Consider the following 12921-nt stretch of genomic DNA (forward strand, 5'->3'; position numbering starts at 1 on the left):
CCTGGTGGATGAATCTGGAGGTTAATTGGAGTTTGTGTCAGTGGGTTTAGTTGGGCTCCGGCCCGTCCACTCGACCCAGACCTCTCTGAGCAGACCCTGAGCAGAGGCGGGATCCCTGACTCCCTGTTCTGACCCCTGCAGCAGTGGAGAATGGACCCGGCTTCATCAGGATCTCTTGAGGTTCTAGTGAAGGGTAAAAGCTGGGATGGTTCCAGGAGTTTCCAGAAACATGGGCCAGACTTCAAAACCCTTCCTCCACCATGAGAGCCAGATTTTGTCCTTGCCTGGCAATGACAATGTTTCCCCTTGAGCCCAGGGACAGGTCGCAACCTCAGTTCCCTCCAGGGGGCATACAAAGAATTTGAATCCCATCCACCTCCTCAGCAGAGCTGCGCTGCAGCACCTCCCCCCCCCCTTGGAAAGTAAGTTGTTGGTGGTGGGCTGAGTGGGAGAGTGGGGGCCAGGCCCATGCGGCAGCTGCTCCTGGGGCTGAGGCTGTGGTGCATGGACAGCACCTTATTAGGCCTAACACACTTTCATGTGATGACTGGACGGGGGCTCTCGTCTGTGTATGTTTCACTGGCTTGGTGTTTTTTATTTCCAAAGTACAAGTTATTGGTTTGGTTTTGCTGCTCAACGTCATTGCTTATTATAGATCTTCTCACACAACCGTAGCTACTGGAGTGTTCTCGTGAGAGACGTGGGAGGAAAAGGGGCGGCCCACACCCAGGGCCCATTGACGGTGTATTCACCGTTCAGTCTGGGCTCAGTACGAGACGTGTTCGAGCCGAGGAGAGTAAAAACCCCTCAGGGATGGAGGACGTAGCTCAGCTGATTCTCAGGCATCTGGGAACAGGCTGTTTTTCTAACTCAGCATTTTTCTACTGTGCTGAAACAAATAAAAACCATTTCCCTCCAGCTTTACTGCAAAGAGCATTTGGAAGAGGTGACCTCGGGCCCTGTAAATACCTTGCAAAACAAGCCAAGCTCCACCAAGATGACCAGACTACACCAGGTAACCAGTATAGTGGGCCCGTCAGGATTTCCATGTGGTGGAGTGTGGCCGTACCCACCTGCTACAGGAATCCAGTGATGACGTGTGATTTGTTTTGTTTTGGAACATGCCACGATATAGGATCTCTAACAGCAGTATTCTTCAAAGCAATGAAAACGCCCATATTAAGGGAAATACCCAGATGGACTCAGGGAGACAGGCTGAAAGTCATTTTTCATATGCAATAGAATCGAATAACATTTATTCAAAAGTTATCTGTACAGAAGTAAGAAGTCTTATGTTTAAATATGATTCTTCCTGGCACACGCCCAACAAGCCCCTACGACCTCAGTATTGGTGCACGAGATCAAACTCACTCTGCTCAGGGATGGAAAATATTAGGGGGACACAGGTTACAAGTGTTGCCGGCTGCCCCATGGTCACAGGGGAAGACGACTTTGGCTCCTGTGGCTGGAGCTCTGGCTGGAGACCCCAGTGAGATCTCAGGACACAGACTGGTACAAATCGCTCCCTGCTGCTGTGCAGCTTCCAACTTACCCCCATCACCCAAACCCTGATTGGTTAATTCTGTGTCCTGCCACCCTCACCTCTGCCTGTCCCCAGCCTGGCTGTTAGTTCTGCCCCTGCCCAGCCCCAGCCCCTGCCCACTTGTTCCTCCTGCAGTCCAAGGAGTTCTTCCCCCTCCCATCCCTGGGGCTAGAGGGAGGGAGGGGGAGGAGCTTTCAGGCATCATAGAGATGAGGGGCCAGGGGCTGGGTGAGGGGAGTCCTGTGAGGTCACAGAGACGGGGCTGTGTGAGGTCAGAGAGGCTGATTTCAGGGGCACAGGCTGAGCGGGGATCCTGACCTCACCCAGAGCCATGGTCGGATTCTCTCCCCGGGGAGGGAGCCCGGCAGGAAAGTGAAGATCGGGGCCTTGGAACCAGCATCGATCAATGTCACCTGCCCCTGGCCACAGTCCAGACAAATCCGGATCCTGCGGGGGGGGGGGGGGGGCGGCTCAGGGGCATAGAGGTTTCAGGGGAGGTGAGAGCCCAGAACTGACCCCCCCCACCGCTCCACAGCCCAGATCCCCCCCTCAGGGCTCAGGCTGATCTCTCCCTTCCTGCTCACAGCCTCTCTGGCCACCCCCACAACCCAGTACTGCCCATCCCCCACCTCCACCTCCCAGCAATGTCTCCCCGAGGTGAACCCCTCATGGCCCAGCACACAGGGCCAAGTGTCAAATCTCTCTGGGTTGTCGGGCAGTGGCTGCCGTGTGTCTTCCCATCTCACACGTTTCCGATCCCCGGACAGGACGAGGTGGGGATTTGCTGTGTCTGGATCCAGAGTCAGTCACTGGGGAGAGAGAATCAGGGTGTGAGGGGCAGAGCTCAGCCCTGGGGGTGGCTGGGGCCATTTCTCACCCTCCCCAGCAGCCCTGTTATGGCTGGGACAGGCCTGGGCCCCAGGGAGCTGCCTCTGCCCTGGGCCCTGAGACTGAGCCGAGCTGTCACTGCAGCGCCTCAGCCTGGGCAATGGGACCCGCTTCATCAGCTTCTCATTTGTGTGCAGAGGCTGCAGCCTCCTGCCCCCAGCTCGGGCTGCTCCATCCCCAGGGCCAGGCCTAGAGCAGGAGGGTTCAATGGGGGTGGGGCATAGGAGGCAGATACCAGCCTTAAACCCCAGAGGGAAGCTCCCTCCCTTGCTGCAGTGTCCACCCCCTGCCCAGGGCACAGAGGGGAGGGGGCAGCATGGGGGAAGAGCAGCCTCACCCCAGAGAGCAGGGCCTGGGCATTAGTCACCCCCAGGGCTCTTCAGGGCAGCCGGGCTCAATGGGGGGAACCCAGCTCTGGCTTCTGGCCTGGCCGGGGGCAGGGCCTGTGGGGAAGGGGATCTGGGGCGGGTCCCTGGGAGGGGGCAGCACAGGGCAGAGGCTGGTGACCAAGAAGGGGCTGCGCTGATCAGCTGCCCCGACACAAAGCGCAGCCCCTGCCTGCAAAGCCCCCTGCCTGCAAACTGCGCCCATAGTGAGAAGTGGGGGGTCCGACCATCCCATTGCTTAAAGGGGCAGGACACGGCCCCTCGTCCTTCTGATCCAGTGCTCCTGGGGCTCCTCACCGCTCAGTGGGCAGGTTTGGGGCTCTGCCTGTCGTGGTCGCTGGGGATTTGGTCAGTGAGTTGAGCCACAAACTCAGGAAGGTGTTTTCAGTCTCCACTTGAAACCTCACCCTGTCTGAAAGGTCCCAGGAACTTCCCTCCTGCTCCTTCCAGAACAGAGGGCAGCGTGTCTGGTGGGGGAAGGGAGAAGAAAGGTGAGATTTCAGGAGTCCATATTGTACACAACATCCCCACACATCTAACACACAGACCTGGGTTTTCGTTACAGCAGAGACACACTTGGGTGCATCTATACTACAGAGAAGATGAGGGCTGCTGCTGTTGATCTTCCAGGGTTCGAATTAGCGGTTGAGTGAAGACAGCTAATCGCACTGAGGGGCGCTTCTGTCAATGCCGGTAGCCCTCATTGCAGGAGGAGTAAGAAAAGTCGGAGGGAGAGGGCTCTTCCCTCCACTGCCTGCTGTGTGGACAGCTCCAATGGCTGAGTTAAGCTACTTCGACTGCAGCTATGCAATTAATGCAGCGGAAGTCATGTAGCTTAATTTGATTTTGTCCCGCAGTGTAGACGCACCCTCAGGTATTTAATATAAAAAGGTCTGAAGCCTCCTGATTCCTCTGTCACTCAGGCCTGTCCCAGCAAAGGAACCAACATCCCTGCAGCCTCACAACTATCCCAGGACAATGTGTGAAGAGATTCACTTTCTCCCCAACATCCCCTCCCACCCTGCAGACTCCACTTGGGTTCTGTGCCTGGGACAAGTGGCTGAACTGCACCCTCCACCCCCAAAATAATAAAATTATTAATTTTTTGTATGAATTTTATTCATTGCACATGTTGTTAATTGCACATATTTTGAGATTGCAAATAGATGATAGTAAAGATATATATGAAATAATATTTGAACTTTCTAATTTTTAATTTTGCACCCCTACATGTACTGTGTATGGGGCGAGTGCCCCACTTGTCCTACCCTTGTTATGGCTTTGCATTGTCTGATTCTGTTCCTGACATTCTCTTTCTATGGTGTCACTCACTCTCCCCTCCCCCATCCCTTCTCGGTACCTGTGAACTCCCTCAGGGTATGTCTACACTACCCCGCTAGTTCGAACTAGCGGGGTAATGTATGCATACCGCACTTGCTAATGAAGCCCGGGATTTGAATTTCCCGGGCTTCATTAGCATAAGCAGGGAGCCGCCATTTTTAAATCCCCGCTGCTTCGAACCCCGTGTAGCGCGGCTACACGGGGCTCGAACTAGGTAGTTCGGACTAGGGTCCTATTCCGAACTACCGTTACTCCTCGTGAAACGAGGTGTACCGGTAGTTCGGAATAGGCACCCTAGTCCGAACTACCTAGTTCGAGCCCCGTGTAGCCGCGCTACACGGGGTTCGAAGCAGCGGGGATTTAAAAATGGCGGCTCCCCGCTTATGCTAATGAAGCCCGGGAAATTCAAATCCCGGGCTTCATTAGCAAGTGCGGTATGCATACATTACCCTCCTAGTTCGAACTAGGAGGGTAGTGTAGACATACCCTCAGAGTCTCCGACAGTGCAGTCGTTTGCTGGGAGAAACCTCTGACTCGCTCGCCCAGTTCAGGAGAAATCTCCTCTGGCGGCTGGAACGGCCCCGTCTCACACCTGAGGAGAGACAACGTCACATGAGGACACTGCACCGAGTGACTCAGTTCTCCAGCTCTGGCCAGTGAGTCTCTGCTCTGCTGGGTCTGGAGTTCGAATCCTTCCAGTTCTCCCAGCCCGAGAGCAGGGGCAGCGCAGCCCTTGGCCCTGCAACATCCCCTCACAGGTCCCATGAACAGTCTGCAGGCCTGACCTGGGGAAACCAGCTGAAGGACTGTGGCGATGCAGTTGGGGTTCCCCCTGATCCTGCAGCCCCATAGCAACGAGAACAGACTCCACCAGCCCATAGAAAAGAGAGAGTTTACTGTTCCTCCAGGATACAGCCCAGCATATATGGGATATGGCTACAGGGGGCAGGGCCAGGATGCCTCAGGCCCCTTAGGTTAGGGGTCCATCGCCCCTAGCCCCCAGCTTAGGCTGTTCTCTCCATGTTTCCCAGACAGCAACTGCCTCCCTCCCAAGCCCTGCCCCCCAGAAAGGTGTGGGGCTCCACCTCCCTTCCTTTGTGTCTTCCTCTGGGAAGAGACTTGTTAACCTTTAGGCTGGGCCTGGGTGTCTGGGCCAATACACATCTGGGAGAGCCAGTGTGAATATACATCTGGGAGAGCCAGGAGGACACGGGGTTACAGAGCAGACAGCACCACCACTACACCACAGGGACTAAAGAACATAAGAACATAAGAATGGCCGTACTGGGTCAGACCAAAGGTCCATCTAGCCCAGTATCCTGTCTACCGACAGTGGCCAGCACCAGGTGCTCCAGAGAGGGTGGACCGAAGACAATGATCAAGCGATTTGTCTCCTGCCATCCCTCTCCAGCCTCTGAAACAGAGGCCAAGGACACCATTTTATCCCCTGGCTAATAGCCTTTTATAGACCTAACTTCCATGAATTTATCCAGCTTCTCTTTAAACTCTATTATAGTCCTAGCCTTCACAGCCTTCTCTGGCAAGGAGTTCCACAGGTTGACAACACGCTGTGTGAAGAAGAACTTCCTTTTATTAGTTTTAAACCTGCTACCCATTAATTTCATTTGGTGTCCTCTAGTTCTTCTATTATGGGAACTAATAAATAACTTTTCCTCATCAGCCCTCTCCACACCACTCATGATTTTATAGACCTCTATCATATCCCCCCTCAGTCTCCTCTTTTCTAAACTGAAAAGTCCCAGTCTCTTTAGCCTCTCCTCATATGGGACCCATTCCAAACCCCTAATCATTTTAGTTGCCCTTTTCTGAACCCTTTCCAAGGCCAAAATATCTTTTTTGAGGTGAGGAGACCACATCTGTACACAGTATTCAAGATGTGGGCGTACTATAGTTTTATACAGGGGCAGTAAGATATTCTGGGTCTTATTTTCTATCCCTTTCCTAATAATTCCTAGCATCCTATTTGCCTTTTTAACCGCCGCTGCACACTGTGTGGAAGTTTTCAGAGAACTGTCCACGATAACTCCAAGATCTCTTACCTGATATGTCGTAGCCAAATTAGCCCCCATCATACTGTACATATAGTTGGGGTTATTTTTCCCGATGTGCATTACTTTACACTTATCCACATTAAATTTCATTTGCCATTTTGTTGCCCAATCACTCAGTTTGGTGAGATCTTCTTGGAGTCCCTCACAGTCTGCTTCTGTCTTGACTATCCTAAACAGTTTGGTATCATCTGCAAACTTTACTACCTCACTGCTTACCCCTTTCTCCAGATCATTTATGAATAAGTTGAAAAGGATTGGTCCCAGGATTGACTCTTGGGGTACACCACTAGTTACCCCTCTCCAATCTGAAAATTTACCATTTATTCCTACTCTTTGTTTCCTGTCTTTTAACCAGTTCTCAGCCCAAGAAAGGACCTTCCCTCTTATCCCATGGCCATGTAATTTACACAAGAGCCTTTGGTGAGGGACCTTGTCAAAGGCTTTCTGAAAATCCACTATATCTACTGGATCCCCCTTGTCCGCATGTTTGTTAACCCCTTCAAAGAACTCTAATAGATTAGTAAGACAGGATTTCCCTTTACAGAAACCATGTTGACTTTTGTCCAACAAATTATGTTCTTCTACATGCTTCACAATTTTATTCTTTATTATTGTTTCGACTAATTTGCCCGGTACTGAAGTTAGACTTACCGGTCTGTAATTGCCAGGATTGCCTCTAGAGCCCTTTTTAAATATTGGTGGCACGTTGGCTACCTTCCAGTCATTAGGTACGGAAGCCGATTTAAAGGATAGGTTACAAACCACAGATAATAGCTCAGCAATTTCCCATTTAAGTTCTTTTAGAACCCTTGGATGAATGCCATCCGGTCCCGGAGATTTGTTAACATTAAGTTTTTCTATTTGTTCCAAAACCTCCTCTAATGACACTTCAATCCGGGACAGTTCCTCAGATTCATCACCCACAAGGGACGGTGTAGATTCAGGAATCTCCCCAACGTCCTCAGCCGTGAAGACTGAAGCAAAGAAATCATTTAGTTTCTCCGCAATGGCTTTATCGTCCTTGATTGCTCCTTTTATAGCTCGATCATCTAGGGGACCCACAGGCTTTTTAGCAGGCTTCCTGCTTCTAATGTACTTAAAAAACATTTTGTTATTTCTTTTTGAGTTTTTGGCTAGCTGTTCCTCAAAATCTTTTTTTGCTTTTCTTATTACATGTTTACACTTGATTTGACAGCATTTATGTTCCTTTCCATTTATCTCACTAGGACTGGACTTCCACTTCTTAAAAGATGCCTTTTTGTCCCTCACTGCTTCTTTTACATGGTGGTTAAGCCACGGTGACTCTTTTTTAGGTCTCTTGCTATATTTTTTTAATTTGGGGTATACATTTAAGTTGGGCCTCTATTATGGTGTCTTTAAAAAGTTTCCATGCAGCTTTCAGGGATTTGTCTCTAGTCACTGTGCCTTTTAATTTCTGTTTAACTAACCTCCTCATTTTTGCGTAATTCCCCTTTTTGAAATTAAATGCCAGGGTGCTGGACTGCTGAGGTGTTCTTCCCACCACAGGAATGTTGAATGTTATTATATTATGGTCACTAGTCCCAAGCGGTCCTGTAACGGTTATATCCTGGACCTGATCCTGCACTCCACTCAGGACTAAATCGAGAATTGCCTCTCCCCTTGTGGGTTCCCGCACTAGCTGCTCCAAGAAGCAGTCATTTAAGCCATTGAGAAATGTTATCTCTGGTTCTCTTCCTGAGGTGACATGTATCCAGTCAATATGGGGGTAATTAAAACCCCCCATTATTATAGAGTTCTCTATTTTGGTAGCCTCTCTAATCTCCCTCAGCATGTCAGTATCGCTGTCCTGGTCAGGTGGTCGGTAATATATCCCTACTGCTAATTTCTTATTATTGGAGCATGGAATTTCTATCCATAGCGATTCTATGGAACATGTTGATTCACTTAATATTTTTATTTCATTTGATTCTACATTATCTTTCACATACAGTGCCACTCCGCCACCCACCCGGACTGCTGTATCCTTTCTATATATTTTATATCCCGGTATGATTGTGTCCCACAGATTTTCCTCATTCCACCAGGTTTCAGTGATGCCTATTATGTCTATCTCCTCATTTAATACGAAGTACTCTAGTTCACCCATCTTATTAGTCAGACTCCTAGCAGTCTCCATAGCCAACTCACCCCTTGGCCTCCAGGCGCTGAGGGGCAGGAGGTTCCTACATGAAGGGCTGTAGGAATCTGCCCACTAGGGACTAGACTGAGTCACCAGCTCCCCCCTCCCCTGCCCATTCCCACATGTCTCCAAACAGCCCTCGGGTGGGACAGACTCTGGGTCCCTGCTGCCCTGGGCTGAATGTGCCCAGTGCCCAGCAGTGACAGGCCCATGTCCCACCCCACAGCCCTGAGGCAGCCAGTCCCCAGGGAGGTGACAGCGCCAGGAAGCACTTGAGGTCAGACTGTGCCCTGAATGGGGAATTCCAGAGTCTGCTGGGCCTGGGGAGAGCCGTAGGCTGATGCTGATCAGAGACTTGTGCCCAGCCAGTGACCTTCCCCTCCCATCTGGCTGCAGGGCCCTGGGGAGATGTGGTGCCAGCATCAGATCCAAGCTCTTTCCCTGCTCTGTGCAGTGGAGGGAAGCGAGAGATGCCTACCTGCTCAGGGTGCTTCTCATGTCCTGGAGGAGAGAGAGAAAAGAATCTCAGCCCCTATCCACACACACAGGACCCAGGGAAGGGATTTTGCAAACATGGGAAGAGAGGCCCTGCCCTGGCTCCAGGGCCATGTTCCCCTGAGCAAATGGGGCTTTGCCATCTCTAATAGCTCTGTGCCTGTAACACTGCAAAGCACAACAGTCACTCACAGGTCAGCAATGCACCCACCGAGTTACACCCAGATCTGATGGCTGGACTCCAGCACTTCTGACTCAGGAGCCTCCCTTCCCTGTGTGGGGAGCTGGGATGTTTCTCCCTTAGTCTCACCTGCAGGAATTCACTCGCTGGCTTCTGACACTTCCCCTCCAGCTCACCAATCAGCTCACTGAGACGGGAAATCTGCACAGAGAGTTTCCCGTCAGCGTCAGTCTGGAGCCTCCCAGTCTCCTCATCCAGCGAGAAGCTGGGCCAGCAGGAGTCGCTCTTGTTCCTCCAGGAACTGCTGCTGAAACTCGGCCACAATCTTCTGCCTCTCGGCTTGTGTCTCTTTCTGTATGAAAACCGGGAAAGGGATGGTCAGGGGCATGGGCAGAGCCTGAGAACCTGTAATACCATCTGTGGGTACTAGGCTGAGGCATCCCTCAGTTTCCTGTTTGGCCCATGTGTCCCTCTAAAAGGGACGATTCCCTGCCTGTCATGGGCAGCAAGTTCTGTTATTCTTGGGCTCTGGGAAATCACACCCAGAGCAGCAGGGGACAGATCTCAGCATCAGTGTTCTCTTTAATCGTCTCCATCCATGTGTGGAATACATTTTTCAATGTGTACTGAGGCATGTACATGTGCACCACCAGTTGAAACGAAATCTAGCTGTGAACATTCTGCTAATCAGCTGGGCACCATTTGAATCTCTCCTGAGCTGCTGCCCAACATTCAGACCTCCCCCTGCCGGTCCATAGCCAAAGGCACCTACCAGATACTCCTGACTTCTCCCCTCCCACATCGCTTTCCATCCCAGCAGCTTTTCTCTCTCTTCCCGCAGAGTCTTCAAATGGGCCTGGATTTTCCCCTGAGGAAATATAAATGAGCTGGGAGGTTTCATTGTGAGGCTGAGAGGGGTGGGGAACGGGGCGTTTTCCCACTCACAGCCCCAGTGACTGTTGGTCCCAGTCGCTGTGTGACATCAGGGCCCACCAAGGAGATGAAACCTTATTAATACAGCCTGGGAGTGTGTCAGAATCTGTCTGTTACCAAGGCAGGTTGAGTCCGTTTAGTAATTAGAAAGAGATCTCAGTTATCACCGCGCGTTGTTGGCGTGAGTGAAACGATTGGCGGCGCAGCCCGGAACCGGCCCTGACTCGCACTGGGGGTGAATCAACACATCTCTGAGTGAGGGGATTGAAATAACTAAGTGATGCCAATCCCAGGAGTCACCAGGGCTTAAACAGGGGCTGGGAGCTCAGCTCTGGGGACTGCCCTGGTTGGACACAGCTGGGCTTGGCAGCAGGGCCAACCCATTAGTTGTAGGGAGGCTCAGCAGAGCAACGTCAACGGGCCCCTGGGCAGATCACCAGGCTCTTCTGTCTCCCTCCCTTCCCCCCCATCTGAGGGCCTGAGGAGGCCATTTGTCCGGCTTTATGCTGCACAGTCCCAGTTCTGTGGGGCTCTGTCCCTGCCCAGTGGGGACTCAGCTCTGGCCGTGGCTTTGTCCGGTGAGAAAGGGACAGGAGGAGACTGAGGCTGCAGCAGGTGAGGGCGGCACCTCCACAATGGAGGGATGGTCTGACCGAGGCAGGGACAGGTCCACAGAGGCCACCCAAGCATTGAGGGTGGGCTTGGGCAGGTAGACGTGAGCATGTCCTGTGCTCTGGGGATGGGTCAGTGGCCCCCATACTTAAACAGGCTGATTTGTAGTAAGTAGGGTTCAGGTTTGCCCCAACGGTGCCCTAAACTCTTTTTAGAGCAACGCCCTCTGGGCAAGTACCTGCTGCCCCAGTCCCTAGTACAGCTCCTGGCAGCAGTGCATTCTGGGAGATTCCCACAGCCTGCCTGGTGGAACTAAAGGAACCTCGCTGACTGGTCCGTGCCCAGGTACCCACTGGCACAGGTCAGACCGGCACCGGGCAGCTCCAGCCTGGGGGTAGTTCTGCTCCAACCCAGTCTGATCCCAGTGGTCCCTGCCATGGCCCTGTGCTGCCTGGAGCCCTGTTGTGAGTGGACTCAAGGCGCTCCAGATCCCACACAGCATCCTGTCCTGTGACCTCCTCTAGCGCTGGCTGCAGCATCTAAGTTTAACCCCCTCATGGAGCAGCCCAGGAGTTCAGCACCCCAGTGGGAAACTGTAGAGAATCAACAAGTATAGTGCATTGACCATGTGACAGGGCATCCAAGGACAAAACCAAGAAAAGCTGCAGACCTTGGAGGACAATCCAGGAGTCAGCGGGGACGCGCGTGATCAAGAGTCCTGAGCCAACAATAACAACATCTGCCCAAGTCAACGACCTTCGAGAATGCTGTGTTGGGACTGTGAGAAAGCACAGTTTGTGAAAAGCAGGATGTGGACTTTTGGGAAGTTGAGAGGGAATAAAGATAGTTGTAATCTTGCAATAAAACGATTTCGTGCTTGCACCGGCTGGAGTCCGTTCCTTCATACACCACAGGAAACCTCCTCTCCCTGTTGGGCCCGGGGCCTGTAGCAAGGCGTCTTTCCCTCCTAACTCACACATTTCATCACTGCAGTTGAGGTAGCAGCATACCCTAGTGGTTAAGCTCCCTAGACTGGGTCTGGAGAAACTGGGGTTCCATGCTGAACTCAGGCACTGACCTACTCACAAGCCTTTGTGCCTCAGTTTCCTGCTCCATCTTTTGTCTGCCTAGACTGTAAACTACTCAGGGCAGGGATTGTCCCTGGCTGGGTTTTGTGCAGAGCCCGGATCTCACATGGGGTCTGTCAGTGCAACTATGATGCAAATACAAGTAATAACCATAAATTCTAGTCCTCAAATCTGTAGTAACCCAGCCCCCCCCTTCTCCAGTCTGAAGGCAGCACATTCCTATAAGCCAGCCTCCCATTGGGTAACAGCCCCTCATTTCCCCGTGGGGGGGGGGGGGGCATGGGTCCAGAAGGATTCCGCTGAGCATCTCAGAGAAGTTTCTCTCAGCCGGTGTCTTTAAGGACTTGCTCTATTGCGTCAGTTGCCCCCTGGCCAGAGCATTTCTTTTGTCACAGCCTCTCCCAGGAACAGTCAGGGAAATTAGCCAGTGACTAAAACCCAGAGTAATTCCCAGCAGACAGGGCAGCAGTTCCCTACCTTGTACTCCTGGGCAGCCTCCACTATGGGCAGCACCATGTGCGCGCGGTGAGCCCAGGACCTGTCGCACACCACACAGATGAGGGCTTGATCCGCCTCACAAAACAGCTTCAGCACCTCCTGATGCTCCTCACACACCCCGTCCCCGCCTGCCCCCTTCACTGCCTGCAAAGTCAGCTGTTTGACTAGTTCTACCATGTTTGCCAGCTGCCTGTTGGGCCGGAGGGGGCCCTGCTGCACCGGGTCCCTGCACTGCGGGCAGAAGGTGGCTGGACTGGGTTCCTCCCAGCACCGGCTGAGGCAGACATGGCAGAAATTGTGCCCACAGGCTGTGACCACCGGGTCCGTGAAATATTCCAGGCAGAGGGGACACATCGCTTCCTCCTGCAGGCTTTTCACAGGGTTGGCTGCAGCCATGGCTCCTCTGGGCGGGGGAACAGAGTTAGTTTCAATTTTCTGAGCTCAGGCTCTGCCCTGCCTCCAGCTACAACCGGCTGTGCCCCTCCCTGGAGCTGACTCAGGCTGTTTGCTGAATTGGAGGGAGCCAATGAGGACAACACAGCCCTGGAGGCTTTGTGAGCAATGTCCCACTAGGGCTCTGGCCCTGGCACCCACCCCTGGGCTGGTGTGGAGGGTCCCTGGGGCATCACATGTTCCCCAGAATCCACCACGCTGGGCTGATCAGCTCCCAGAACTGTGCAAGTAAGAAGTGAGAGTGAGGCTTGTGCAGAATTCATTGTGTTT

At 52.5% G+C, this 12921-nt stretch overlaps 2 pseudogenes across 1 annotated transcript; both read right to left on the bottom strand.

The window, feature by feature from the left end:
* Window positions 1–1225: 1225 nt before the first annotated feature.
* Window positions 1226–2349, bottom strand: LOC149522265 (butyrophilin subfamily 1 member A1 pseudogene; annotated as a pseudogene).
* Window positions 2350–4599: 2250 nt separating this feature from the next.
* On the bottom strand, window positions 4600–12615 carry LOC142821637 (E3 ubiquitin-protein ligase TRIM10-like; annotated as a pseudogene). The gene is made up of 4 exons (XR_016347350.1): window positions 9840–12615; window positions 9197–9419; window positions 8870–8892; window positions 4600–4750 (listed from the first exon to the last, which is right to left on the bottom strand). The product of XR_016347350.1 is annotated as an E3 ubiquitin-protein ligase TRIM10-like (transcript).
* Between the last annotated feature and the right edge of the window lie 306 nt (window positions 12616–12921).

The sequence above is a fragment of the Pelodiscus sinensis genome, chromosome 19 (assembly GCF_052426305.1).
Source record: "Pelodiscus sinensis isolate ZL-2025 chromosome 19, ASM5242630v1, whole genome shotgun sequence".
NCBI lineage: Eukaryota > Metazoa > Chordata > Testudines > Trionychidae > Pelodiscus > Pelodiscus sinensis.